Genomic DNA, 26,226 nt, shown 5'->3' with positions numbered 1-26,226 from the left:
TTGTAACTACTGTAATTTCGAAAGTTTGTCCGCCTGAAAATGTACTGTTGTCCCAAGCATATTGCAACAAACGGTGTATTTCTATCGCTGCTCGTTTAGTTTTTATTGCCGTTTCAAATATACCGGTCATTTTTGAAACACCCTGTATAACTAAATCTGAGGAGGGTGCGATGGGGAGGTTCCCTTGTGAGCAGTGGGTGGGTCGCAGTACTGCACTGCCGCGGATAACCATTGTCATGGAGTATGGCGCAGCCGTGGACAGAGGTCCGTCTCTCGCAATGCTTTGGAGAAGCGTGTTAGTGTTACTGGCGGCGCCACAGGCTGGAGGGGCACGGGCTATGACCTGAGCACGAATTGAGTACACTAGAACAATGCTCGCCACGCCACCAGAGCGTCGTCAGCACTAAATGTTTGTGCAGCTGCACTCGCGACTCGCCGTCTTGTTTAACAAATGCAGCGAAGCACCGCGTCCACGCGATCGCAACCAGGACAACGCGCGGGTGGCCGGAGTCACGTACGGCGGCGGGCGTGTTGTTGCAGGCGCTGCCTTTGATCTGCAAGCAGCCGCCTCCTTGCTGCGTTATAATGCATCCCCACCACCCACCACACACCAAGAATCACTGGCCTCAATCAACGGCTCGTGAACAATGAGGCAATCACCATTACGAGTTTGCCTTCGCCGGCACTGTCCATGGTACAAGCATCTGCTCATACTGTCGGAAGTAAGATCGTATGGTTTTCAGTCTTCTGACTACGAGGGTGAGTCAAATGAAAACCTTAAATATTTTTATAAATATTCATTGTTGTGCAGAAGTGGTACAAAGCTGTATCACTTTTCAACACAATCTCCCCCACGCTCAATGCAAGTCCTCAAGCGCTTACAAAGTGCATAAATTCCTTTACGAAAAAAATTCTTTTGGAAGTTTGTGCAACCACTCGTGCACCGCGTCGCGTACCTCTTCATCAGAACGGAACTTCTTTCCTCCCATTGCGTCTCTGAGTGGTCCAAACATATGGAAATCACTTGGGAGAAGGTCTGGTGAGTGTGGTGGATGAGGAAGACTCTCAAAATGCAGGTCTGTGATTGCTGCAACTGTTGTACGGGCATGTGGGACCTTGCATTGTCATGCTGCAAAAGGACACCTGCTGACAGCAATCCACGTGGCTTTGATTTGACTGTAGGCCGCAGATGATTTTTTAGGAGATCTGTGTATGATGCACTGGTGACAGTGGTCCCTCTAGGCATGTAACGCTCCAAAATAACTCCTTTTTCGTCCCAAAAGAGAGTCAGCATAACCTTCCCTGCTGATGGTTCTGTTCGAAAGTTCTTTGGGTTTGGTGATGAGCAATGGCGCCATTCCTTGCTCGCCCTCTTCGTTTCCGGTCGGTGGAAGTGAACCCAGGTTTCTCCCCAGTAGCGATTCGTGCAAGGAAGCCGTCACCTTCTCGTTCAAAGCGGCGAAGAAGGTCTTCACGAGCATCAACACGTGGTTCTCTCATTTCAGGAGTCAGCTGCCGTGGCATCCATCTTGCAGGCACTTTGTGAAACTGGAGCACATCGAGCACAATGTGGTGTGCTGACCCGTGACTAATCTGTAAACATGCTACAATGTCATTCAGTGTCACTCGGCTGTTTTCCTTCACTATGGCTTCAACTGCTGCAGTGTTCTGTGGAGTCACAACTCGACCTGGACTAGGAGCATCTTCCACTGAAGTCACACCGTTTTCAAACTTCCTACTCCATTCGTAGACTTGCTGCTGTGACAGACGTGCATCACCGTACTGAACCTTCATTCGTCGACGAATTTCAATAGGTTTCGCACTTTCACTACGCAGAAACCGAATAACAAGAATGCTGTTCTTCCCTGGTGCAAGTCTCAAGTGGGGCGGCCATCTTTATACTGACACTGCGACGGTATGTGTGTATCTGCACTATTCTGCCACCTACAGGCCATTCTGCAAGCTGTTTGTAGCACGCTTACCAACTTACAGGATAACGGCGCGAAATTTCCAGTTATTACAAATTTAAGGTTTTTATCTGACTCAGCCGCGTAGTTCGATGCGGCGCGCCTCGTCACGAATTCCTCTCCTGTCCCAACCGGCATCTGAGAGTAGCACTTGGAACCTACGTCCCCAATTACTTGTTGGAGGCATTCCACTCCCTGTCTCCCTTTACAGTTCCTCTAGCACCATGAAACTCATTCCCTAATGTCTTTGCAGATATCCTAACATCCTGTTCCTTCCCCTTGTCAGTATTTTCCACATATACCTTAACTCTACGATACTGCGCAGAACCTCCTCATTCAATATCAAGCAAAATTTGTGACTGGATTGAGGATTTCTTCGTAGGGAGGTCATAGTGTGTTATGTTGGATGGAGAATCGTCAGATGTAGAAGCAAAATTCGGGTGTGCCCCAGTGAAGGTTGTTGAGACCCTTGCTGTTCACGATGTATATCAATGACCACGCAGAGAATATTAACACTTTGCCGTCCGTACGTGTTGTACAAATTGATTCCCTTGGCGCCGGCAGCGCTAATTCGGATTACCTGGCTTGTCGCCGGCCGTTCTTGACATTATCGAAAGATTATAAATTGTTAAGTCTTACTCAGTTCTCAGAAGTTCACAACCCTGCTCCCCTACTTTCATGAAATTGTAGAGGTGATGCCATTTCCTATAAGAAGGTGTCAATCCATCACTGCCTTTGCTAAAGGCTGTCCAGCGCCGGAATATATCTTAATTTGGTTGAAATGGCTCTGAGCACTATGGGATTTAACTTCTGAGGTCATCAGTCGCCTAGAACTTACTACTTGAACCTAACTAACCTAAGGACATCACAGACATCCATGCCCGAGGCAGGATTCGAACGTCCGACCGTAGCGGTCGCGAGGTTCCAGACTGTAGCGCCTAGAACCGCTCGGCCACTCTGGCCGGCGAGCCATTTTGAACAAAGCTCATTTATCTACAAGGACACTACATTGAAAAATAAAAGAATGTTTCAGTGACGTATGAACTATTTTCTATTCCGTTCCGAGAACTTTTCAGACCACCCTCGTAGTTTCCACCGCACACTCGCAGGTGTGGGCCAGACCTCTGCGTGCTGCAGAGAAAGTGGGTAGGCATACGTTCTCTCGACCTTCCAGACTGCACGCAATCCGAGCGCAGCCGCCAGACCACAATGACGTCACCGGCCGGCGACTTTCGCCTCCGCAGTCGCCCACTCGGCGAGAATGAGTAACGGAACGGATCGCGGCTGAGTAACGAGGAGCAGAACTCTCAACTCCGGCGAGACTACGAGCGGCCGACCGAAACGCCGTGGCTGGTGACGTCACGCGGTACCTGGTCAGCTAGCGTGACTCTGCGCCAGCCGTTGTGAAGAGCCGCCATTGTCTCCGTTCCAGTGGGTGCCGGCACTGTATACTGTGTACAGGCGAGAGTTTCACCTTCTGCCAGGGGCAGCGCTCCAGCGGCGCACGTAGCAAGCCAGCTGGTAATGGCCTTAGATGACGATCAGTTCGGCTTTAGGAAAGGTACAGGGACCGGAGTGGCAATTCTGACGTTGAGGTTGATGATAGAAGCAAGACTAAGAAAAATCGACACTTTCATAGGTCTTGGCCTGGAAAAGGCGTTCGACAATGTAAAGTAGTGCAAGGTATTCGAAATTCTGCGAAAAATTGGGGTAAGATATAGGGAGAGACGGATAATATACACTACTGGCCATTAAAATTGCTACACCATGAAGAAATGCAGATGATACACGGGTATTCATTGGACAAATATATTATGCTAGAACTGCCATGTGATTACATTTTCATCCAATTTGGGTGCATAGATCCTGGGAAATCACTACCCAGAACAACCACCACTGGCCGTAATAAAGGCCTTGATACGCCTGGGCATTGAGTCAAACAGAGTTCGGATGGCTTTTTTTTTTGTGGTTTTAGGGCGCACAACTTCAATGGTCATTAGCGCCCTGACGACGTTAAGAATGCACTGCGAGGCACAAGTTTAAAACAACAACTAAAAGGGAAAACACGATAAAGGACAGACTGACAGGCTTAGGATTAAAAAACAGCATCATCAAATGTCCTTAGTGAGGTTTGTCAAATTGATAAAACGAAGAACACGAGCAGCTGCTCGTGGGTCATCCGCTAAAATGGCATCGAAGTACTTGGCAGGTTAAGATCTAGACGCAGTGTGTTAAAATCTGGACAGGACATTAAAATGTGTCGAACCGTCAGCAAGTGCCCACATGGGCAGAACGGCGCCGGCGCAGCCGTCAGCAGATGGCGATGGCTGAACCGGCAGTGTCCAATTCTTAACCGGGCCAAAACTACCTCCTCCCGCCGAGAAGGGCGTGAGGAGGACGTCCAAGCCACGGGAAGAGGTTATGGCCCGAAGCTTGTTGTCAGTAAGTGCAGCCCAATCGGCATGCCACAGCGATAAAATGCGCTGACAAATGACCCTGCTAAAATCGGACGAAGGGACACAACAGGAAGCTGTCCGAGGCTGGAGGACCGCAGCCTTGGCCGCGGCATCTGCAGCTTCGTTCCCAGGGATACCGACATGGCCAGGAACCCACATAAAGCTAACCGGAGAACCGACGTCCACCAGCTGCTGAGTTCGGCTTTAGGAAAGGTACAGGCACCGGAGGGGCAATTCTGACGTTGCGATTGATAATAGAAGCGAGACTAAAGAAAAATCGAGACACTTTCATAGGCCTTGGCCTGGAAAAGGCGTTCGACAGTAGTGCAAGATGTTCGAAATTCTGCGAAAAATTGGGGGTAAGCTATAGAGAGACGGGTAATATATACTACTGGCCATTAAAATTGCTACAGAAGAAGAAATGCAGATGATAAACGGGTATTTATTGGACGAATATATTATTCTAGAACTGACATGTGATTACATTTTCCGAAATTTAAGTGCATAGATCCTGAGAAATCAGTACCCAGAACAACCACCTCTGGCCGAAATAACGGCCTTGATACGCCTGGGCATTGAGTCAAACAGAGCTTGGATGGCGTGTACAGGTACAGCCGCCCATGCAGCTTCAATCCGATACCACAGTTCATGGAGAGTAATGACTGGCGTATTGTGACGAGCCAGCGTGATACGCCAGTATGGCGATCACGAATAGACGATTCCAATGTGCGTTCACCGCAATGTCACCAAACACGGATGCGACCATCATGATGCTGTAAACAGAACCTGGATTCATCCGAAAAAATGACGTTTTGCTATTTGTGCACCCAGGTTCGTCGTCGAGTACACCATCGCGGGCGCTCCTGCCTTTGATGCAGTCTCAAGGGTAATTGCAGCCACGGTCTCCGAGCTGATAGTCCGTGCTGCTGCAAACGTCGTCGAACTGTTCGTGCAGATGGTGGTTGTCTTGCAAACGTCCCCACCTGTTGACTCAGGGATCGAGATCTGGCTGCACGATTCGTTACAGCCATACGGATAAGATGCCTGTCATCTCGACTGCTAGTTATACGAGGTCGTTGAGATCCAGCACGGTGTTCCGTATTACCCGCCTGAACCCACCGATTCCATATTCTCGTAACACTCATTAGATGTCGACCAACGCGGCCGGCCGCGGTGGTCTAGCGGTTCTGGCGCTGCAGTCCGGAACCGCGGGACTGCTACGGTCGCAGGTTCGAATCCTGCCTCGGGCATGGGTGTGTGTGATGTCCTTAGGTTGGTTAGGTTTAAGTAGTTCTAAGTTCTAGGGGACTTATGACCTAAGATGTTGACTCCCATAGTGCTCAGAGCCATTTGAACCATTCGACCAACGCGAGCTGCAGCGTCGCGATACGATAAACCGCAATCCCGATAGGCCACAATCAGACCTTTATCAAAGTCGGAAACGTGATGGTACGCATTTCCCCTCCTTACACGAGGCATGACAACAACGTTTCACCAGCTAAGACCGGTCAACTGCTGTTTGTGTATGAGAAATCGATTGGAAACTTTCCTCATGTCAGCACGTTGTAGGTGTCGCGAACGGCGCCAACCTTGTTTGAGTTCTCTGAAAAGCTGATCATTTGCATATCACAGCATTTTTTTCCTGTCTGTTAAATTTCGCGTCTGTAGCACGTCATCTTCGTGGTGTAGGAATTTTAATGGCCAGTAATGTACAATATGCACAAGAACGGATTCTTAATTTAAAAACGATTTTGAGAGTGAGAGCTATACTAAATAAAAATACCGTAGTTACTTTCGTAGACTTCTAGACGGCATACGACTCAGTTGACAAGCACTATTCCAGATACTTTATGAATCAGGGACAGACGAAAACACCAGACGACTTCAACAAACTCTCACAGATACAACATCAAGAATTAAGTTTCAAAGCGAAATTCTGAACCATTCAAAATCAAAACGGGAGTTCGACAAGGAGACGGACTTTGCCCGTTTCTCTTTACCTTGGTTTTAGAGAAAATAGTAAAAAAACTTGGGAAAGCACATTAAACAACACAGGCACAAGGGGTGTAAGCATGGGCCAAGGAGAGAACAAATTTGAAATGACATGTTTAGTCTTTGCAGATGGTATGGCATTGATAACTGAAAACCGAACAGACGCAACAGTTATCCTTTATCTGTAATACGAGATTGCTGAAATGACTGGGCTAAACATATCCTACGAAAAAACCGAGTATTTAGAACACGAACATAATACAGAAAAGTTTATGAAAACGAAGTATGCAAAAATTAAAAGAGTTGATCGACTCAAATACCTGGGGGAGTGGATCCAAGCCAATGGACTGGATAACACAACAAATAAAGAAACAATAAAAAAGTTAGAATTTGCAAATAAATTAACACAAAACTAGTACAATAAGAAATCATTATCCAAACAAGCGAAGATTAGACAATATAACTCAGTTATTAGGACACAAGCAACATATGGATCAGAGTGCCTAACATTGAATAGGAAAGGGGAATTAAGAGAACTAGAAAAAAGAAAAATACTAAGAAAAATTCTAGGGTCCTGAGAAAAACGTGGAAAATAGGTGGATTAAAAAGAGAAATGAAGACTTATACAAAAATATAGAAAAGATCACAGATACAATGAGGAAGAAACGGCCAAAATTTTATGGACATTTAAAAAGAATGGAAGAAACACGGATTACAAAGAAAATTTTTAATTACGTTAGTAAGCTGATAAACTGTAGGATGGATAGAAGCAGTAAAGAAAGATGCCAACAAAATAGGTGTTGCAGAAGAAATAATAAGTGACAGGAATCACTTCAGGCTACTGATAGAAAACGCGAACTATGAAGACGACGAGCCAAAACCTCGACCCAAGAGTGTGAACAGATGAACAGTGACGAGCAGTTGATGAGAAAATGAAGTACTGGGAAGAACGAAAGAAAAAGAAACACCGTAAGTCTTAAGTTGTATGCGGTCCATAGCTGGCCAAATTCATAAATAAAATATGCACAAGAGCCAAAACGGAATAACAAGAGTGGACGACGAAGAACGAAGGGCTCCGATTAAAAAGGATTTAAGACAGGGATGAAGTCTTCCCCCCTAGTGCTCAATCTGAACATCGAAGAAGTAATTATGGGAATAAGAGAAAGGTTCAGAGGTGGGATTAAAATTCAATATGGAAGAGTATCAATGATACGATTAGCTGGAGACATTGCTTTGCTGAGTGAAAGAGAAGAATTACAGGATCATCTGAATGGAATGAACAATCCAATGAGTACAGAATATGGACATAGGAGAAAGACGAAAGTAATGAGAAGTCGCAGAAATGAGAAAAGTGAGAAACTTAACACCATGATAGATGCTCACGAAGTAGATGGAGTTAAGGAATTCTACTATCTGGGCAGTAAAATAACCACTGGCGGACAGACCAAGGAGGACATCAAAAGCAGATTAGTTCTGGCAAAAAATGGCATTCCTGACCGAGAGAAGTCCACTAGCATCAAACATAGCCCTTAATTTGAGCACAGCATTGTATGGTAGCGAAACGTGGACTGTTGGAAAACCGGAACAGAAGAGAATCGAAGCATTTGAGTAGTGGTGCTACTGAAGAATGTTGAAAATTAGGTGGACTGACAAGGTAAGGAATGAGGGTCTGTGCAGAATCAAAGAGGAAAGGAAAATGTGGAAAACACTGATAAGGAGAAGGGACAGCATGATAGGACATCTGCTGCTAAGACATGAGGGAATGACTTCCATCGTACTAGAGGGAGCTGTAGAGGGCAAAAACAGTAAAGGTAGAGAGAGATCGGAATACATACAGCAAGTAATTAAGGACGTAGGTTGCAAGCGCTGCTCTGAGATGAAGAGGTTAGCACAGGAGAGAAATTCGTGGCGGCCCGCATCAAACCAGTCAGTAGACTGATGACAAAAAGTGCCTTGCATGCCCTATATTTTCCCTTAAGGGCACATGGTACTTTCGAATGACCTGAAAACAGATTTGTTTATAAATTTATTACATTCTATAGTCTTTCGTGATTACAGTGCTATATTTATTGGGTTCAGAATGAAAGAAGACGACCATACAACAAAAAAAAAAAAAATTAGGCTTAGGGTCGTGTACGCTTGCGCGCCTGTTACGTGAAAAGGTAGAGAACTATTAGCATTTTGCAAAACTGGGTAATTTTTGCTTCCTGTGATTGTGTTTAGGATACATTGTGTATGTTGGTAACACTGCTGGTTTCCAGCATCCACTACTGTCATTTTTCTCCTGTTCGGCTTTGAATAGTTCCAGTGTTTTGTTTACGCGGAACTGATATTTGCTGTGTAGATATTCTGTTGTGTGCATATACGTTTCACCGACTAAGAGATTACTAGATTGGAAGTGTTAAACAATTTGGACGTAGAACGTGGCACTAATATGATTGCCTGTGACTGACTTTGGCTGCAGGATGAACATACGTTCCTCAAGAAATGTATAGAATAATACCAAAAGCGATCGTTAACACCAAGAAATGTAGCAGAATGAAGACTGTACTTCAGAAATGTTCTGAGACAGAATTTAATATGACTTATCTGCAATCGCAGTTTCACCCAAGTTGTATTTTTCAGAATTTACTTACACACCTCTACGATTGTAAAGCATTGGAAAATTTGTTTCTGTAACGTGAAATTGTCTATACCTGAACTTTATTACAGTTTCAACTAAATTATACAGAAAAAAATTTTAACTGGGAAAAGTATTCTAAAAATTGACATAAGATACAATAGTATTTTTTCTGGTTAATAGAGATGTGCGGAATTGAATAGGTCTCTTACAGAAACCAGACGGCAGTTCTAAGAGTCGAGGGACATGAAAGGGAAGGGAGTGAGACAGGGTTGTAGCCTCTCCCCGATGTTATTCAATCTGTATATTGAGCAATTCTGTCAGACAGCAAGGGGCATGGAAGAGCAGTTCAATGGAATGGACAGTGTCTTGAAAGGAGGAATATCAACAAAAGCAAAACGAGAATAATGGAATGTAGTCGAATTAAATCGGGCGATGCTGCGGGAATTAGATTAGGAAATCAGACACTTAAAGTAGTAAATCAGTATTGCTATTTGGGGAGAAAAATAACTGATGGTCGAAGTAGAGAGGATATAAAATGTAGACTGGCAATGGCAAGGAAAGTGTTTCTGAAGAAGAGAAATTTGTTAACATCGAGTATAGATTTAAATGTCAGTAAGTCGTTTCTGAAAGTTTTTGTATGGAGTGTAGCTGTGTATGGAAGTGAAACATGGACGAAAAATAGTTTGGACAAGAAGAGAATAGAAGCTTTCGAAATGTGGTGCTACAGAAGAATGCTGAAGATTACATGGGTAGATCACATAACTAATGAGGTATTGAATAGAACTGGAGAGAAGAGAAATTTGTGGCACAACTTGACTAGAAGAAGTGATCGGTTGTTAGGGCATATTCTGAGGCATCAAGGGATCACCGATTTAGTATTGGAGGGCAGCGTGGTGGGTAAAAATCTCAGAGGGAGACTAAGAGATGAATACACTAAACAGATTCAGAAGGATGTAGGTGCGGTAGATACTGGGAGATGAAGAAACTTGCACAGGATAGAGTAGCATGGAGAGCTGCATCAAACCAGTCTCCAGACTGAAGACCACAACAACATTTATAAATACGTCGTAAATTGTTCAAATGGCTTCCATACGTTTTGGAAAGTATACTACAATATACTGTGATGAACTACATAACTCTACGACATACACAAAATAAGAAATGCATGAAAGAAACAGCCGCTGATTTTCAGGTAAACCGAGGCCGAAAAAGTACACTGTGTCAAAATGACGGTGCTAAATCGGTAAGTCAGGATTTCCGTTGGGTGATGGAACTAAGTATTCATTGTTCCTGCAGACTGTTTCATGCAGAGTCACGGATCGCTAAGCAAATTTCTACCCGTCGGATGAGCTGGTCAAAAGATAACTGATCGATCGAACTCAATATCTCCTGATACGCCGCAGAACTTGATACAGTGATAAGTTCGATATGCCCTCCATCATTGGAGATTCTGCGACACAGGCGAATAGGGAAATTACGCATGACCCGCCGAAGCGTCGAAACAGCGATGCTGTCGATGACCTAAATGGCTGTTTTTAGCTCAGCAATCGTTTTGGGTAGTTGCTGTTCACCTTGTCTTTATTAAAGTCCCACAAAAAGGATCTGCACGTCCTTAGATGCGGAGAATATTGCAGCCAATCGAGGCCCATGCCAGTGGCCTCTGGGTACCCCACAGCCTGAATCAGGCGGTCACCAAAGTGCTGCTCCAGGACATCAAACACTCCCCTCCTACTCCGATGGGGTCGAGCTCCGTCTTGTATGAACAACATCTCGTCGAAATCAGGGTAGCTTTGGATAATGGGGATGAAATCATCTTCCTAAACCTTCCCGTACCGTTCGGTGGTCACCGTGTCATCCACAAATATCGCACAGATTATTCCGTGACTGGGCATTGCACACCACACGGTCACCCGTTGAGGGAGAATATACGAGGGCAGTTCAATATGTAATGCAACACATTTTTTTCTGAAACAGGGGTTGTTTTATTCAGCATTGAAATACACCAGGTTATTCCCCAATCTTTTAGCTACACAACACTATTTTTCAACGTAATCTCCATTCAATGCTACGGCCTTACGCCACCTTGAAATGAGGGCCTGTATGCCTGCACGGTACCATTCCACTGGTCGATGTCGGAGCCAACGTCGTACTGCATCAATAACTTCTTCATCATCATCCACGTAGTGCCTCCCACGGATTGCGTCCTTCATTGGGCCAAACATATGGAATTCCGACGGTGCGAGATCGGGGCTGTAGGGTGCACGAGGAAGAACAGTCCACTGAAGTTTTGTGAGCTCCTCTCGGGTGCGAAGACTTGTGTGAGGTCTTGCGTTGACATGAAGAAGGAGAAGTTCGTTCAGATTTTTGTGCCTACGAACACGCTGAAGTCGTTTCTTCAATTTCTGAAGAGTAGCACAATACAATTCAGAGTTGATCGTTTGACCATGGGGAAGGACATCGAACAGAATAACCTCTTCAGCGTCCCAGAAGACTGTAACCGTGACTTTACCGGCTGAGGGTATGGCTTTAAACTTTTTCTCGGTAGGGGAGTAGGTGTGGCGCCACTCCATTGATTGCCGTTTTGTTTCAGGTTCGAAGTGATGAACCTATGTTTCATCGCCTGTAACAATCTTTGACAAGAAATTGTCACCCTCAGCCACATGACGAGCAAGCAGTTCCGCACAGATGGTTCTCCTTTGCTCTTTATGGTGTTCGGTTAGACAAAGAGGGACCCATCGGGAACAAACCTTTGAATATCCCAACTGGTGAACAAGTGTGACAGCACTACCAACAGAGATGTCAAGTTGAGCACTGAGTTGTTTGACAGTGATCCGTCGATCATCTCGAACGAGTGTGTTCGCACGCTCCGCCATTGCAGGAGTCACAGCTGTGCACGGCCGGCCCGCACGCGGGAGATCAGTCAGTCTTGCTTGACCTTGCGGCGATGATGACACACGCTTTGCCCAACGACTCACCGTGCTTTTGTCCACTGCCAGATCACCGTAGAAATTCTGCAAGCGCCTATGAATATCTGAGATGCCCTGGTTTTCCGCCAAAAGAAACTCGATCACTGCCCGTTGTTTGCAACGCACATCCGTCACAGACGCCATTTTAACAGCTCCGTACAGCGCTGCCACCTGTCGGAAGTCAATGAAACTATACGAGACGAAGCGGGAATGTTTGAAAATATTCCACAAGAAATTTCCGGTTTTTTCAACCAAAATTGACCGAGAAAAAAATGTGTTGCATTACTTATTGAACTGCCCTCGTACTTCGTGAAATGCGCAGTCTCAGTCCACCAAATGCGCCAATTTTGGTTATTGACGAACCAATCCAAATTGAAGTGGGCATACAGTTGGAGATACTAACGAAAACCGTTCAGAAGTTATGCCGATTTTATTTCATACGGTTCAATAACTCTCACCCTGGATCTCTACGAAGGAATGTGTTTTCGCCGGACGACCGATATGAGTTACGCGTGTTGTTCATACAGTCACGAGTGAAAGTTGCTTCATCAGTAAACAGTCCTGATAGTATGACTCGGCGATATGCAATTAGGCAACGACAAAATTCCAGTCGTCTAAACTGTTCTTTAAGGTGCTGAATCTGTTAATGGTATGTATGGAGGCCGTGCATACGTAATATCCGCCATACTCTTATTTGTGCGACAGCAATAGGTGTGGTAATACTGCCTATGCTTGTTGAAGGACTACGGTATAACTGAGTAATGTCTCCCACTTCATACACAGTATTATCTGCACGTTCAGATGAAATAACTGCTGGGAATTGCAGTTTAATGACAACCTGAGAAAACGCTCTAATCTGGTACTCTGCGCTTACGAAATAATCTACCGTATCCTCTGTTAGCAGAAGCAGAATTTCCACTAAAAAACCGATAACTACGTAACTGCCGCGTCGGCATACTCGGCCTATGTAAATACATGCAGCACGCTTAACCGATACTGTGGAATTGGCCAGCAAATCACGTCATCGTCACAATTACAGAACTTCGTGAAACTTTGCCTTCTACGTAGTTTCCCTCTTCCCCGTTTACTGCCCATCTCCTTCAATTCTGAATTCCCATTTTCCTTGAGTCCTCTCGGGCAGTTTCCTGAAGCCGTGGCTTTGATCTTCCATCATGATCTTAACTATTCTGTCGTTTGTTCTGAGTTCATATCCTGCGAATCCCAGCCTCCTAACCTGTGCTGTAGTTTTTACAATGTCTGTTTCAGTATGCGGATTATACAGGGTAATCCATTGATCGTGACCGGGCCAACTATCTCACGAAATAAGCGCCAAACGAAAAAACTGCTAAGAACGAAACTTGTCTAGCTTGACGGGGAAAGCAGATGGCGCTGCCATAGATCAAACGGATATCAACTGCGTTTTTTTTTTTATAAATAGGAACCCCCATTATTATAACATATCCGTGTAGTCCGTAAAGAAAATTTAATGTTTTAGTAGGATCACTTTTTTAGCTTTGTCATAGATGACGCTGTAATAGTCACAGACATGGCTCAATTTTAGACGAACAGTTGGTAACAGGTAGGTTTTTTTAAATTAAAATACAGAACGTAGGTACGTTTGAACATTTTATTTCCGTTGTTCCAATGTGATACATGTAACTTTATGAACATATCATTTCTGAGAACGCATGCTGTTACAGCGTGATTACATGTAAATACCACATTAATACAATAAATAACTATATATGACGGTAGTATCTGTTCCCGAAAGAACAGTTACCGTCAATGACCATGCAGCTTTGCTAGAAATGAAATGATAATTAAATGGACACCCTAGCCGCAAGCAGGCGTTGATATACTTCATTGGGGACATGTTGAAAATGTGTGCCCCGACCGGGACTCGAACCCGGGATCTCCTGCTTACATGGCAGACGCTCTATCCATCTGAGCCACCGCGGGCACAGAGGATAGTGCGTCTGCAGGGACTTATCCCTTGCACGCTCCCCGTGACATCCACATTCCCAATATGTCCACAACACTACATTCGTAGTGCGCCTAATAGATGTTTGCCCATCATACTCATTACTCGTGGCAGATTAATCTACCAAGTCCCGTACGAGTTCGGGCATAGCGTCTGCGTTCGCACAAGAATGTGGATGTCACGGGGAGCGTGCAAGGGATAAGTCCCTGCAGACGCACTATCCTCTGTGCCCGCGGTGGCTCAGATGGATAGAGCGTCTGCCATGTAAGCAGGAGATCCCGGGTTCGAGTCCCGGTCGGGGCACACATTTTCAACATGTCCCCAATGAAGTATATCAACGCCTGCTTGCAGCTAGGGTGTCCATTTAATTATCATTTCAATACAATAAATGCTCAAAATGATGGCCGTCAACCTCAATGCATTTGGCAATACGTGTAAAGACATTCCTCTCAACAGCGAGTAGTTCGCCTTCCGTAATGTTCGCACATGCATTGAGAATGCGCTGACGCATGTTGTCAGGCGTTGTCGGTGGATCACGATAGCAAATATCCTTCAACTTTCCCCACAGAAAGAAATCCGGGGACGTCAGATCCGGTGAACGTGCGGGCCACGGTATGGTGCTTCGACGACCAATCCACCTGTCATGAAATATGCTATTCAATACCGCTTCAACTGCATGCGAGCTACGTGTCGGATGTCTATCATGTTGGAAGTACATCGCCATTCTGTCATGCAGTGAAACATCTTTTAGTCTCATCAGTAGAACATTACGTAGCAAATCAGCATACATTGCACCATTTAGATTGCCGTCGATAAAATAGGGGTCAATTATCCTTCCTCCCATAATGCCGCACCATACATTACACCCGCGAAGGTCACCGATGTTCCACTTGTCGCAGCCATCGTGAATTTCCCGTTGCCCAATAGTGCATATTATGCCGGTTTACGTTACCGCTGTTGGTGAATGACGCTTCATCGGTTGGTGAAGCTTCGTCGCTAGATAGAATGCGTGCAAAAAATCTGTCATCGTCCCGTAATTTCTCTTGTGCCCAGTGGCAGAAGCGTACTCGACGTTCAAAGTCGTCGCCATGCATCTGGTGCACAGAAATATGGTACGGGTGCAATCGATTTTGCTGTAGCGTTCTCAACATCGACATTTTTAATATTCCCCATTCTCGCGCAATTTGTCTGCTACCGATGTGCGGATTAGCCGCGACAGCAGCTAAAACATCTACTTGGGCATCGTTTTTTTGCAGGTCGTGGTTGACGTTTCACATGTGGCTGAACACTTCCTGTTTTCTTAAATAACGTAACTATCGGGCGAACGGTCCGGACACTTGGATGATGTCGTCCAGGATACCGAGCAGCATACATAGCACACGCCCGTTGGGCATTTTGATCACAATAGCCGTACATCAACACGACATCGACCTTTTCCGCAATTGGTAAACGGTCCATTTCAACACGGGTAATGTATCACGAAGCAAATACCGTCCCCACTGGCAGAAAGTTACGTGACACCACGTACTTATACGTTTGTGACTATTACAGCGCCATTTATCACAAAGCGAAAGCAACTAAAACATTCATATTTCTTTACGCACTACACGAATGTGTTATAAAAATGGTGCTCCTATTCTAAAAAACGCAGTTGATATCCGTTTGACCAATGGCAGCGTCCTCTACCGGGCCAACCATAGCGCCATCTGGTTTCCCCCTCAAGCTAGATAAGTTTCGTTCTTAGTTGTTTTTTTCGTTTGATGCTTATTTCGTGAGATTTGGCCCTGTCACTACCAATGGACCACCCTGTATACAGTATTGCTTAAAAGTATTTTGTAGTTTAACGAGTAGGTTGGCAGGCGTGTTTATCTATGCGCGCAGTGAAACCGGTTCTTCGGGCAGAAGACTGCTTGACCTCGCCACACTTACATATATTGATCGCTGAGTGGAGGTAAACATGTACTTACGCTGTATAAAAACTGTTTCCAAGGGGGCTCGTAAGTATTTTGCAGAATGGTAAACCCGCAAAAAACCTAACTACATAACGCAAACCCAATTCTAATATTTTTGTTTACTTAACAGCAACGCCTAAAAGTAAAGAATATTCCGTAGATTTCACGCAAGCTGCCTTAACACTACCGAGTCAAGGCCAAACTCCGTCCTTCATTGCGAACGTCTACATCCACATCTACGTGATTACTCTGCTATTCACAATAAAGTGCCTGGCAGAGTGTTCAATGAACCACCTTCAAGCACTCTGTAACAGCACGCGGGAAAAACGAGGACTTAAATTTTTCTGTGCGAGCCCTGATTTCTCTTATTTTATCGTGATCATTTCTCCCTATGTAGGTGGGTGCCAACAGAATGTTTTTGCAATCTGAGGAGAAAACTGGTGATCGAAATTTCGTGAGAAGATCCCGTCGCAACGAAAAACGCCTTTGTTTTAATGATTGTCATTCCACCTATCATCTCTGTGACACTATGTCCCCTATTTCGCGATAATACAAAACGAGCTGCCCTTCTTTGTACTTTTTCCATGTCATCCGTCAGTCCCACCTGATGCGGATCCCACACCGCACAGCAGTACTCCAGAATAGGGCGGACAAGCGTGGTGTAAGCAGTCTCTTTAGTAGACCTGTTGCACCTTCCAAGTGTTCTGCCAATGAATCGCAGTCTTTGGTTTTCTCTACCCACAATAGTATCTATGTGATCGTTGCAGTTCAGGTTATTTGTAATTGTAATCCCTAAGTATTTAGTGGAATTTACAGCCCTCAGATTTGTGTGACTTATCGCGTAATCTATATTTAGCTGATTTCTTTTAGTACTAGTGTGAATAACCTCACACTTTTCCTTATTCAGGGCCAATTGCCACTTTTCGCACCAAGGTATTTGGCATCTTACAACAGCTTGTGCGTGTCTGGTCACGGCTTCAGGAGAAAGAAAAAGAAAGGACGATAGATAACAAGACACGAAGTAGTCGGCCCCGAAAAACCACCGACACAGAAGATACGATCATTCGAGGGCAATGTATGGTCGATACCAAAAAATCATCCCGGGCAGCACGCTGTGATCTACAAGTAAGCCACGGGGTGAAGGTCCACCTTTCGACAGTTAAACGTCGCCGAGCAGCCATCGATCTGAATGCCAAGCGACCTTTTGGAAACCTATATTAACTGTAAAACATGGGAAGGCCACACTACAGTTCACTTGAAGTAAGCCTCACGAACCACTGAAGACTGGTCAAAAATTATATGAAGTGATGACAGGATGTTTAATCTCTTCTCGTCAGACGAGATACACTGCGTTCGAAGACCGTAAAACAAAAGGAATGACAGAAAGCACCAAGTAACCACAATGGCGCGCAGAGGCTCAAATGGCTCTGAGCACTATGGCACTTAACTTCGGAGGTCATCAGTCCCCTAGAACTTGGAACTACTTAAACCTAACTAACCTAAGGACATCACACACAACCATGCCCGAGGCAGGATTCGATCCTGCGACCGTAGCAAGAGCGCGGTTCCGAAATGGAGCGCCTAGAACCGCTCGCCTACAACGGCGCACAAAGGAAGAAGTACTATGGTGTTGGGCTGTTTCTCACGAAGTCGTGTACGCCCTCTCGTCGAAATTCTTGGAGAAATGAATAATCTGAAGTATCTCTGGTATTCCATCAGGGAAGGTGGGACTACGGCCGGGAAGCGCTTGAATAACTACAAAATCAGCGGCTGTATTCGAATCCAACATCGTTTATTCTTTTTTAAACATGCCAGCGGTTTCGACAACGAATGGTGTCATCTTCAGGCCCCACGTATAACCTACGATCTCCAAACGATTTCATGTTCAATGAACAGAATCGTATGCAGCGGGCCAAATTTAACTGGATTCCGTACCATGTTGGGTGTCTTACTGCTAAGGAACACATGGAATTCGGTTAGTTTTGGTCTGATGCATACGATTCTGTCCACTGCACATGAAAACGTTTGTAGATGGCAGATTATGCCTAGATCCTGACACCATTTGATGTCTAAACTGGTAGCGTATGTTAAAAAGAGTAAACGGCGTTAGATTCACACACAGCCGCTGGTTTTGTTGCTATTCAAGTAGTCTTAAGTATGGTAAAATACTAACAGATCGTATGATACCTCACGGAAGACGAAATATGCCTTGTAGTTGGCAGTTCCAGCATGACAACGGTCCGCAGCCCTCTTCTGACCATGCGCAGACAGCTCTGAAGCAGCACAAAGTAAAGGTATTCCAATGGCCAAACCAAAGACAATACTTAAACCCCATACAACATCTTCAGGGCAAACTGGATGGACGTGTTCGCTAAGAAAACTGCACAGCCAAGCAGGACTCTACAAAGAACTGTGTGAGCATTGGAAGAAGATTCGTCAGACGCAAATGGCCAAACTCAGATTCTATGCCATCCAGATTTGCTACATAAATACACGCAAAGGTCTTTGCCACCAAGTATTAAGCCAATAACATCATGGGTGAAGACTTCGTTATTGCATTGGTTTTTTCAGTTTTAACAAAATACTTTGGGCTTACGTAATTTGTTCATTAGTGTTTTACAGTATTACTGACGCAAAGATTAGAATTGCTTATGAGTCTACGAAAATGAAGTGCACATTACAGAGATTTGGTAATTAAATTGCTACATTTTTTCTCCTAAAGAATTTGTTTTCCGAATTTATTATCGCAAAAAAAACACTTTTGAGCAATGCTGTAATTCATAATTTAATCTCTTCCTCCGGACTCCAGTTTCAGTCACTGCCCAACGAATTTGTCTGAAGATCTTTCTTTCAAATACGATATTGCACTGTGCCTTATTCTGAATTACAATGCGAAGTTCCTTTGCACGTGCATGCACTGCGGCGACTACAGCCGTTATGAAATACAATAAATGTATTCGCGTTTGCGAATATGGAAAACAATCAGCTATGAAATGGAATGACAATGAGAAAAATCTATACTCTATGTTAACAAATTTCTCTTCTTCAGAAACACTTTCCTTGCCATTGCCAGTCTACATTTTATATCCTCTCTATTTCGACCATCATCAGTTATTTTGCTCCCCAAATTACAAAACTCATTTACTACTTTAAGCGTCTCATTTCCTAATCTAACTCCCTCAGCATCACCCAATTCAACTCGACTACACTCAATTATCCTCGTTTTGCTTTTGTTTATGTTCATCTTATATCCTCCTTTCAAGACACTGTCCATTCCGTTCAACTGCTCTTCCAAGTCCTTTGCTGTCTCTGACAGAATTACAATGTCATCGGCGAACCTCAAAGTTTTTATTTCTTCTCCATGGATTTTAATTCCTACCCCGAATTTTTCTTTTGTTTCCTTCACTGCTTGCTCAATATACAGATTGAATAACATCGGGGATAGGCTACAACCCTGTCTCACTGCCTTCCCAACCACTGCTTCGCTTACATGCCCCTTGACCCTTACAACTGCCATCTGGTTTCTGTACAAATTTTAAATAGCCTTTTGCTCCCTGTATTTTACGCCTGCCACCTTCAGAATTTGAGACAGTATTCCAGTCAACATTGTCAAAAGCTTTCTCTAAGTCTACAAATGCTAGAAATGTGCGTTTGCCTTTCCTTGATCTTTCTTCTAAGATAAGTCGTAAGGTCAGCATTGCCTCACGTGTTCCAGTATTTCTACGGAATGCAAACATATCTTCCCCGAGGTCGGCTTCAACTAGTTTTTCCATTCGTCTGTAAAGAATTCGTGTTAGTATTTTTGCAGCTGTGGCTTATTAAACTGATTGTTTGGTAATTTTCACATCTGTCAACACCTGATTCCTATGGGATTGGAATTATTATATTCTTCTTGAAGTCTGGGGGTATTTCGCCTGTTTCATACATCTCGCTCACCAGATGGCAGTTTTGACAGGACTGGCTCTCCCAAGGCCGTCAGTAGCTCTAATGGAATGTCTACTCCCGGGGCCTTGTTTCGATTCAGGTCTTTCAGAGCTCTGTCAAACTCTTCACGCAGTACCATATCTCCCAATTCAATTTCATCTACGTCCTCTTCCATTTCCATAATATTGTCCTCAAGTACATCGCCCTTGTATAGCCCCTCTATATACTCCTTCCACCTTTCTGCTTTCCCTTCTTTGCGACTCACACCCAAACCCAAACTTCCACATGTCGCGACCCATGCATCTACAACTTGCACTCATACATCCGTTATGTATATTCCGTACAGGTGAGAAATTTTACGAAAGTCGCTTGCCCGGTATCTGCGGATAAATAAGATATTGTGGACGTATGGATTATGACATGTGAGAGTCATCCAGGAATAGCCAAATGGTAAGGTGAGCGCTCGCGATACGCGGGACAAATTTTCATTGTTTCATGCTACAGCTGATGGTTATTCACATTCGCAATTGCGAATACACTTAATGTCCTTCCAAATATGGCACGTTACGTTTCATCGCATTTCATTAATGTCCATGTTTCAGCACTGCTAGCACTGGCCTCATTAAAACTTTATTTCAGAGAGATGATTTTGGGCGTATAAACTGTACCAATGCGGGGAATCGAACCCAGGTGCTCTGCTTACTAGGCAGGTGCTTCGACAAACAACTGTCAACAAAGCCACTCATGCTGTGCAATAGCTGTTGAGGAATGAGAGGTGCGAGCAGTGGTATTGCCAACAACTTCAGGTGTTGCACGGCGAACTTTATAGAAACATTTGGCTGGGCGATCCTCATCCACTAAGCCACTTTGGCACAGCGGTTCACGCAATTGCACAGATTACCCTGGCACGCCTTGCTCCTCGATCCAAATTGTCACTGCCGCCCCAGTCTACTTTTAATTCCGTCCGTCCCCGGTAGCTGAGTCGTCAGCGCGACAGAATGTCAATCGTAACGGCGCGGGTTCGATTCCTGGCTAGGTTGCAGATTTTCTCCGCTCACGGACTGGGTGTTGTGTTGTGCTAATGATCATCAATTCATCCCCATCGACACGCAAGTCACCGAAGAGTGTCAAATCGAAAGACTTGTACCCGGCGAACCGCCTACCCGACGGGAGGCCGTAGCCACACGGCATTTACTTTAAATTCTCATTTACACACGAACAGAAACGCCGGGGCTCTCCATGTTATGGAATAGCTCCTGAACATCAAACGTAAATGGGAGATCCGGCCTGAAACCCAGCCGGCCGCGGTGGCCAAGCGGTTCTAGGCGCGAAGTCCGGAACCGCGCGAGTGCTACGGTCGCAGGTTCGAATCCTGCCTTGGGGAAGGATGTGTGTGATGTCCTTAGGTTAGTTACGTTTAAGTAGTTCTAAGTTCTAGGGGACTGATGACCTCAGATGTTAAGTCTCATAGTACTCAGAGCCATTTTTTGAACCTGAAACCCAGGTGCAGGGAATCATACAAATGAAATGACAATTTCAGGGACTTTACTGGTCTCATACAGATATGGTTTTATGTATATAGACTGAATCGGCAGACGAAAATTTGTACCAAGGGCAGTATCGAACCCGGGTCTCCTGATTAATAGACACGAGTGTCCGATTCCTGGTCTTACTAGAAAATTTCGTTCGTCGCTTCAGTCTATACACACAAATCATACCTGCACGAAACCAGTAAAGTCTCTCAAATTGTGTCATTTTAAAACATTTTACACTTCATTACCGCTCCCGCACCTACTGTGCAGATTCATCGCATAGCCAGACGGTTGAAGGTATGTGGATGTTGTTAGCCTACCCAAATGCTTCTATAAAAATTACCGTGCCACATGTGTAGTTGTGGCAGTAACATTGCTCGCACCTCGCATTCCTCGACAGTTATTGCACAGCACGAGCCGCGTGTTCAGAGTTGTTTGGCGAAGCAAGCACGTGCAGCGTCGTGTTGTCACAGCGGTGGCCGGAAAAGCCGGCAGCCAAGAGGGCGCCACTGTTGCCCGGCAGGGGGCCGAAGTGACAAAAGCCGTGGAGAGACAACAACATAACAGCGTGGAAAACCGAATAACTTTCCCTCATGTTTCATGTTGTCGAAACAAATGTGTGGTTCAGGATAAGTAATTACGAAATAATATCCAGCTGTTAACATTCAGCATTTACATTGAGAATCGAAATTAACTTGCTACACTATGTGATCAAAAGTGTCTGGACAGCCCAAAAAGCATGCGTTTTTCATATTAGGTGCATTGTGCTGCTACCTACTGCCAGGTGTTCCGTATCAGCGACCTCAGTAGTCATCAGACATCGTGAGAGAGCAGAATGGGGTGCTCCGCAGAACTCACGAACTTCGAACGCGGTCAGGTGATTGGGTGTCACTTGTGTCATACGCCTATACGCGAGATTTCCACACTCTTAAACATCCCTAGGTCCGCTGTTTCCGATGTGATAGTGAAGTGGAACCGTGAAGGGACACGCACAGCACAAAAGCGTACAGGCCGACCTGGTGTGTTTACTGACAGTTGAAGAGGGTCATGATGTGTAACAGGCAGACATCTATCCAGACCATCACATAGGAATTCCAAACTGCCTCAGGATCCAATGCAAGTACTATGACAGTTAGGCGAGAGGTGAGAAAAACTGGATTGCATGGTCGAGCAGCTGCTCATAAGTCATACATCCCGTCGGTAAATGCCAAACGACGCCTCGCTTGGTCTAACGAGCGTAAACATTGGAGGATTGAACAGTGGAAAAACGTTGTGTGCACAAATTGGCGATCCGATAGTAGGGTGTGGGTATGGCGAATGCCCGGTGAATGTCATATGCCAGCGAGTGTAGTGCCAACAGTAAAATTCGGAAGCGGTGGTGTTATGGTGTGGTCGTGTTTCTCATTTGTTGTTTTGCGTGGCACTATCACAGCACAGGCCTACATTGATGTTTCAAGCACCTTCTTGCTTACCTACTGTCGAAAAGCAATTCGGGGATGGCGATTGCATCTTTCAACACGATCGAGCACGTGTACATAATGCACGGCCTGTGGCGGAGTGGTTACACGACAATAACATCCCTGTAATGGACTGGCCTCCACAGAGTCCTGACCTGAATCCTGTAGAACACCTGTGGGACGTTTTGGAACGTAGACTTCGTGGCAGGGCTCACCACACCGACATCGATACTCCGTGCAGCACTACGTGAAGAATAGGCTGTCATTCCCCAAGAAGCCTTCCAGCACCTACTTCAACGTATGCCTGCTTTTTTTTTTTTGTGGTTTTAGGGCGCACAACTTCAATGGTCATTAGCGCCCTGACTACTCTAAAAATGCACCGCGAGCCACAAGTTGACAACAACAACTAAAAGGAAAAACACAATAAAAGACAGACTGACAGGCATAGGATTAAAAAACTTCATCAAATGTCCTTAGCGAGGTGTGTCAAATTGATAAAACAAAGAACACGAGCAGCTGCTCGTGGGTCATCCGCTAAAATGTCATCGAAAGTATTAGGCAGGTTAAGATCGAGGCGCAGTTGGTTAAGATCGGGACAGGACATTAAAATGTGTCTAACCGTCAGCAAGTGCCCACATGGGCAGAACGGCGCCGGCGCAGCCGTCAGCAGATGGCGATGGCTGAACCGGCAGTGTCCAATCCTTAACCTTGCTAAAACGACCTCCTCCCGCCGAGAAGGGCGTGAGGAGGACGTCCAAGCCACGGGAAGAGGTTTTAAGGCCCGAAGCTTGTTGTCGGTAAGTGCAGCCCAATCGGCATGCCACAGCGACACAAGGCGCCGACAAATTACCCTGCTAAAATCGGACGAAGGGACACAACAAGAAGCTGTCCGAGGCTGGAGGACCGCAGCCTTGGCCGCGGCATCTGCAGCTTCGTTCCCAGGGATACCGACATGGCCAGGAACCCACATAAAGCTAACCGGCGGACCGACGTCCACCAGCCGCTGAAGAGAGCGTTGGATCCGGTGTACGAAAGGGTGAACCGGGTACGGATCACTGAGGCTCTGGATGGCGCTCAGGGAATCTGAGCAGATGACGTAAGCAGAATGTCGGTGGCGGCAGATGTAAAGAACAGCCTGGTAGAGGGCAAAGAGCTCAGCTGTGAAGACCGAACAATGGTCATGGAGCCGGTATTGGAAACTTTGTGCCCCGACTATAAAGGAACACCCGACCCCGTCATTGGTCTTAGAGCCATCTGTATAAATGAAAGTCATGTTGGTGAACTTCGAACGAAGTTCCAAAAAACGGGAGTGGTAGACCGAACTGGGGGTGACCTCTTTTGGGAGCGAGCTGAGGTCAAGGTGAACGCGGACCTGAGCCTGGAGCCAAGGTGGCGTGTGGCTCTCGCCCACTCGAAAGGTTGCAGGGAGTGAAAAATTAAGGTGTTGAAGGAGGCGACGAAAGCGAACTCCAGGGGGTAGCAGGGCAGAGACATACAACCCGTATTGACGGTCGAGAGAGTCGTCAAAAAAGGAACGATAAGACGGATGGTCGGGCATTGACAGTAGCCGACAGGCATACCGACAAAGCAGTATATCGCGCCGGTAAGTGAGTGGCAATTCGCCAGCGTCAGCATGAAGACTCTCTACGGGACTGGTATAAAATGCTCCGATCGCAAGTCGTAAACCCCGATGTTGTATGGAGTTGAGGCGGCGTAAGATGGATGGCCGTGCAGAGGAGTATACGAAGCTCCCATAATCCAGCTTGGAGCGGACGATCGACCGATATAGACGAAGTAGGACGGTTCGATCCGCTCCCCACGACATACCACTGAGAACACGGAGGACATTTAAAGAACGGGTACAACGGGCGGCCAAATATGACACATGTGGAGACCAGCTAAGTTTCCTGTCAAAGGTAAGGCCTAAAAATTTGGTTGTCTCCACGATTGGGAGAGCAACGGGACCAAGTCGTAAGGACGGTGGGAGAAACTCTTTGTAGCGCCAGAAGTTAATACAGACCGTCTTCTCGGCAGAAAAACGGAAGCCATTGGCGACACTCCAGGAGTAAAGACGGTCAAGAGAACGCTGAAGACAGCGCTCCAGGACACGTGTACGCTGCGCGCTGCAATAGATGGTAAAATCGTCCACAAAAAGAGAGCCTGATACATCAGCTGGGAGGCAATCCATTATTGGATTGATCGCGATGGCGAACAGAGCGACGCTCAAAACTGAGCCCTGTGGCACCCCATTCTCCTGGCGAAAGGTGTCGGACAGGACAGAACCCACACGTACCCTAAACTGTCGATCCATTAAAAAGGAACGAATGAAAAGAGGGAGGCGACCGCGAAGGCCCCATGTATGCATGGTGCGGAGAATGCCCGCCCTCCAACAGGTGTCGTAAGCCTTCTCTAAATCAAAGAACACAGCCGCGGTCGGGCGCTTCCGCAAGAAGTTATTCATAATGAAGGTCGACAAGGTAACCAGATGGTCAACAGCAGAGCGGCGCCTACGAAATCCACATTGGACATTGGTAAGTAGGCGTCGAGACTCGAGCAGCCAAACCAATCGAGAGTTAACCATTCGCTCCATCACTTTACTGACACAGCTGGTAAGTGAGATAGGTCGATAACTGGAAGGCAAGTGCTTGTCCTTCCCCGGCTTAGGAATCGGGACAACAATAGACTCGCGCCAGCATGCGGGAACATGTCCCTCAATCCAGATGCGATTGTATGTACGAAGAAGAAAACCTTTACCCGCAGGAGAAAGGTTCTTCAGCATCTGAATATGAATAGAATCAGGCCCTGGAGCGGAGGACCGTGATCGGCCAAGTGCGGTTTCGAGTTCCCGCATGGTGAATGGGGCATTATAACTTTCACAATTCGAGGAGCAAAAGTCAGGTGGCCTAGCCTCCTCTGCCTGTTTGCGGGGGAGGAAGGCAGGGTGGTAATGAGCGGAGCTCGAAACCTCGGCGAAAAAGCGGCCGAAGGCATTGGAGACAGCCTCAGGGGCCACAAGGACTTCATTCGCGACCTTCAAGCCAGAAACTGGGGAGTGGACCTTAGTGCCAGATAGCCGGCGCAGGCTACCCCAGACAACAGAAGGAGTAAAACTGTTGAAGGTGCTTGTGAAAGCAGCCCAGCTGGCTTTCTTGCTTTCTTTAATAATACGACGACACTGAGCACGTAATCGTTTATAATTAATACAATTCGCCACTGTAGGGTGGCGTTTAAAGGTGCGTAAAGCACGTCGACGAGCACGTAAAGCGTCTCTACATGCTGCGGTCCACCAGGGGACCGGTACGCGACGTGGAGAAGAAGTAGGGTGAGGGATGGAATATTCAGCAGCAGCGAGAATGACTTCCGTGAGGTGTGCGAC

The 26,226-nt window shown here is 45.9% G+C and overlaps 1 protein-coding gene and 2 non-coding genes across 3 annotated transcripts in view; 1 reads left to right on the top strand and 2 right to left on the bottom strand.

Annotated features, from left to right (window-relative positions):
* LOC126108551 (plexin domain-containing protein 1) overlaps nt 1–26,226 on the bottom strand; it is a 460,969-nt gene that overhangs the window by 413,405 nt on the left and 21,338 nt on the right. The window lies entirely within an intron of this gene.
* Nucleotides 13,890–13,964, bottom strand: Trnat-ugu (transfer RNA threonine (anticodon UGU)). Its single transcript has one exon. It is a non-coding gene; the product is annotated as a tRNA-Thr (tRNA).
* Nucleotides 14,214–14,288, top strand: Trnat-ugu (transfer RNA threonine (anticodon UGU)). Its single transcript has one exon. It is a non-coding gene; the product is annotated as a tRNA-Thr (tRNA).

Source organism: Schistocerca cancellata, chromosome 11, assembly GCF_023864275.1.
Source record: "Schistocerca cancellata isolate TAMUIC-IGC-003103 chromosome 11, iqSchCanc2.1, whole genome shotgun sequence".
Taxonomy (NCBI): Eukaryota; Metazoa; Arthropoda; class Insecta; order Orthoptera; family Acrididae; genus Schistocerca; species Schistocerca cancellata.
Note: the sequence above shows the minus strand (reverse complement) of the source record. Positions and strands in the feature narration are given on the sequence as shown.